This window comes from Callospermophilus lateralis, chromosome 12 (assembly GCF_048772815.1).
Source record: "Callospermophilus lateralis isolate mCalLat2 chromosome 12, mCalLat2.hap1, whole genome shotgun sequence".
Taxonomy (NCBI): Eukaryota; Metazoa; Chordata; class Mammalia; order Rodentia; family Sciuridae; genus Callospermophilus; species Callospermophilus lateralis.
This window is the reverse complement of record NC_135316.1, coordinates 37253038-37258229: the sequence shown is the minus strand read 5'-3', so window position 1 is coordinate 37258229 and position 5192 is coordinate 37253038.

The window sequence follows — 5192 nt, the reverse complement described above, 5'->3', positions numbered from 1 at the left end:
AAATCTTGCTTTATTGTATGCTGTTTCCCACTAACAAAAGCAATTTGCAGGCTGGAAAGTAGTTGTGGTGCACTGGCTTTCTAAAGAAATTGCAGAGGCAATAATGCGAGGTTCACATTTGAAGATATTGGTGCTTATTTCTAAAGTTAAATGCGGTGAAGCCTATTGCATTTGTGGCTTATTAACTAGCTTCAAATAGGGCCATGAAGCACTTTGTTCTCCCTTTATGGGAAGCCCTAGAGACATTCTTTGCTGCTAAAAGGTTTGTCTAAGCCACATTGTTTGGTAAATTTCCACTTACTACAATGAATGAAATAAAGATTTTGAAGAATGCTTAAAATAAGAAAGCAATCATACAGTGCTTTATTTCCCTAATCAGACAATGAGAAATGACTCAAAACATAAGTGTGACATGCCTGTTTGTCCCTGGGGATTAGAGGATTCAGAGTGGGCAAGTGGGATTAAAAGCAAATACTCTGCCTAGTTAAAAGCAAATGTTGACATAATGAATTTGCCTCTAATATTTGTAAAGGAAAGTTAAAATATGAAATTGTCAACGTTACTATAATGGCTGTTCATAATACAATGTATAAATGCTACATTTAACAGTATACAAGTTTTAAAAGCATATTTAATTTTTTTTAATCAGGCTTGTAAAGCACCCATTTTATTTCCCACAGAACATAAACACCTCACTTGAAGGGTTTTTACTAATTTCTAAGAACACTTAAGAAATAACTTAGATGTCATAAACCGCAGCATAAAGAAAAAAGCAAATTGTTACTTTTATAAATCTCAGAAATTCTTATGCTTGAATTAACTATAATCTTATTTTAGAGCGCTACAGAGAGTTCTGAGATATAAAGTTGTATATTATATAACACATAGTAACATTCATGTTCAGAGAAGGTACTCAAGGATTTTTTATTTCCCAGTGCACTGATGCATTTACCCAATATTGATTCTAGAACATCTCAAATTTGGGAACCATACTTTATTCATTATTCTATCCCTGACATTAACCCAGAAATTTTCATTATTTATACATTGGGTAAATAAGAAAATGAAGAAAATGCATCAATTGAATGAATGTTTGCAATTATAGTCTTTTCCACCTTTAGAAAAAATATAAGAGATCTTTGACTTAATCGATCTAGTAATTATACATTTACTTTTGCCTTGTATGCCTCTTTATATGCCTTCTAATAAAAATAATAAACATTGGGCTGGTATCTGATATGACAAAAATACATTTTGTGCTAAAGAGGTTTATATTTCTATAGGTAGTCAACAGGTGCTTGCCAACTTTAAAAGGAAATACTGATATCCACCCTACCTCATTTCTGTGTTTCAACAAAATGAAAACCATGACCTCAGCCAAACATCTCATTTAGTAGCTGAAGCTATTAGGGTCAAGAGATGGTAATTTCTTTTCTTTTGTTCATACAGGTAATTAGTGGCGAAGCCAGGAATTGGTCCCCAGCCTCCTGGAATCTAATTCACTGCAATATTATTGTTATTATTTTTTGAGTGCTCTCCTTCCCTATTTGGACCATTTTACTCAGTGAGAGCAAATACAAAGAGGAAGCATGAATAGGATTGGGCGGGTTGATTGTCAAAGTTTCAGGGGTTCAAAGCTTTCAGAACTGCTCTGGTGAACATTTCCTGAAAGTTAATGACATGTTATTTTGTCCCCTTACAAATTATTGAAATGTCAGCATACAATACTCAAGAGCTTAGTCTCAAAAGCATAATGTAGACATAGTTATAATAAGACCACACAATTATAACTAAGAAGACTTAGTGTGATTGGTTTGAAAAGAAATACAGAGAAAAAGTAGCACTGTTGAATTTTGATTTTTAAACTTCCAAGTATTATGAAAGAAATAACAGGAATAATATTCAAAATAGAATGAAAAAGAAATTAAAGAGGATATTTCAGGAACTGAATGACAATAAACCCTACCACGAAGCAATTCTGGTAAAATTTGCATTATTTCCTGAAGCATAAAAATCTAAATGCTGTTTATCTGTTCAAAGATTTTATTCAAAAGGGAGATAAAATAAGTAATAAAATTTGTTATATTGTTAGAGATTGCTCTGTTTGGACTAATTTCAAGTGTTTTGAAAATCTTGTAATTTTTACTTCTTATATTAATATAATGAAGTAGCAATTATTGTCTTGATTTTCATGTGGAAAATCTAAAAAATATAAAGGTTAAGTTAATTGTGCAAAAAATCTACTCTATCATCTCTGACCTTCATAGGATTCAAAGTGGTCAGTCTGATTCAGAAAGGTACTGGGTAACTACTTATGTTTAAGGGACTCTAAACCACAGTGTTCTCTTCTGGAAAGAGCACAAGTATAATAAAAACTAGTATGTAAAACAAATAGAAATGAAAAAATAAAGAAATACAAAAGGTCAATTATTTCTATCTAGGCACAGTGAAAACTTACCAAAAAAAGTTTCTCTTAAAATTGGCTTAGGAAGTTCACAGGCAGACTGCAGGACTGCAGGCCACCTGCTCTCACAGGACCTCTGGGTACCCAAGCAACACCATGGGCATAAGCACTCCTGGCCTCCCGCCTGCACAGAAATCCTGGCTAACACTCCTATGCAGGATTGCAGGTAGCTGCCCATGCACAAGAACTCCTGCCCTCACTCCCATGTAGATCCCCATCTACCAGTGTAAGGCTCCTCCATTTGCCTCCATCTTGGGACACTGCAACCACTGCCACAGTCCCATACATGCTGTAGACTGCACCTGAGGACACCACACAGAGTCTGGAGACAACTGCCCATCACAACACTGCATGCCACAGAGATGCATCTTTGAACACACTAACCACCGCCTCTGCCCAGTCCCAACTGACCAGACACCCCATCGCTGAAAGCAGCAGATCCACCTTGGGACACATTTGTCACCATGTTTAGTTGGGATAACCCCCAACTTGGAACACAGGCTGGGGCTTAGAAATAATAACAAGGTAACTTTAGTCTCCAACTACCTCTTTCCCCCAGCAGCTGCTAACCCGTCACAGTGCTTACAGTTAGGCAGCTAGTCCTTAGATGGCAAAACCTAGTCCTGAATTGCCCCAAACCAAACAGCTCTCTGCAACAGGTGTGAAGCCCCCAGAGTGCAGCTCACAAAACCTGTGGAGAGAAAGGTTCCTGATTGGGAAGTAGAAAGGGAGGGGGTGAATGAGATAAAGTTTATAGAATAAATTAGAGGACAGGAATTATGAGTTCTACAGGCGATATAAGTACTTAATACCAGGTGCCTACATCACACAAGTGGGCCCCAAGAAGATTTTTTGGGGTGCAGTCTCTCATCAGGGACTGACAAGTGCTATACCCCACCTCCAGGAGCCACCCCCAAGACCAATACTCATACCCTAATAACCTTCACCATCCTGAGGGTGGAACAACCAGCAAAGGACAGACAATCTCATCTATTAGATGAGAAGGGAAGCAGGAAAGATACTGAGCTCCAACAAAAGCAATCCTTGTATCTTTCTTTGAGAGTCTCTCTCTCTCTCTCTCTCTCTCTCTCTCTCTCTCTCTCTCTCTCTCTTCCCCTGCCCTCACTTCTCCAATATTTGTGAAATTAACTACTTTTCATGAATTAGGCTACTAAGGACTGGGATATCTGAATAGTATATTGAAGTGGTGTTGTATACTCTTTTATCTCCTATTTTTAATTTTTCTTAATATTTATTTTTGTTGGTTTTTGTACTCTATTTTCTTCCCAATTACTTGTCTCCCCAAAATAACTTTCTCTCCTTCTCTTGCTACAAATTAACTTCTTTAGATTCCTCTTTCATGCTTTCTAAGATCTAATAACACTGTATCCTCCTATCTCCTCAACATCTCATCTTATACCTCACCCTCAATTCTTTGTTTACCATCAGAAACTGTAGACCCTTTTGCAAATCTACTGTTTATATTGTAGATAAAAATTGAACTCACCATTTCTGTATATTGTGACAAAATTGTAAATGTCTTAATAGCAGCTATTTGGTTTAAGGTTGTATATTGTTTGTATCAGAATCTGTTCACATTTTCTCCCCCTTAAAGGAGAGGTATTAGAACCCTGTAGCAACACTATAAATCTATAGGGTTAAAAAGGTAATGCCTTGGATTCTCAGTGCTAGAAGGAAAGACACATGAACAATATGAAAAATAAAGGAAGAAGGTGCCCCAAACAAACTAAGATGCTACATTATTAGAATCCATGGCTCATACCCTCACACCAACCCTGGTTTCCCCCTATGTGCAATCTAATTTCTTTCTCTGTGGCTTTTAAAATTCTCTCCCTTTTCTATATGACACCTATTGGATGAGAAGGGAAGGAGGAAAGAAACTGAGCTCCAACACAGCAGAAGAAATGACAGAAAAGGAGTTCAGGATGCACATAATTAAAATGTTCTTTGAATTAAAGGACATAAAAGAGCAAATTCAAGCAGCAAAAGATTATTTCTATAAAGACCTACATAAGCAAATACAGGAAGCAAAGATTACTTCAATAAGGAGATAGAGATTCTGAAAAACAAACAAACAAACAGAAATTCTTGAAATAAAAATCTCAATAGAAAGCACCACCACCAGATTAGGTCACTTGGAACACAGCACCTCAGACAATAAAGACAAAATATATAATCTTGTAAAGAATGTTGACCACACAATGAATATGGTAAGAAACCATGGGCAGAAAATTCAGAAATTATGTAATAACATAAAAAGACCAAATTTAAGAATTCATGGAATTCAGGAAGGCATAGAGTGCCAAACCAAAGGAATAAACAATCTGTTCAATGAAATAACCTAAGAAAATTGTCCAAACATGAAAAAAGTAGGAAAATCAACTACAACAGTCTTACAGGATGCCAAATTTACAAAATTATAACAGATCCACACCAAGTCACATCATAATGAAAATGTCTAGCATATAGAAAAGAGAGAGAATTTTAAAAGCCACAGAGAAATAAATTAGATTGCATATAGGGGGAAACCAATTGTTATATCTGAAGATTTTACAACCCAAACCTTGAAAGCTAGAAGATCCTCGAACAACATATACCAAGCTCTGAAAGAAACATTGATGTGGCTGTGTACATGTAATATGCTGTTTTTAAGTCCTTTGGGTGAAACCAATAAAAGGGATAGTTGTCCCAAATGGTGGTTCCATTC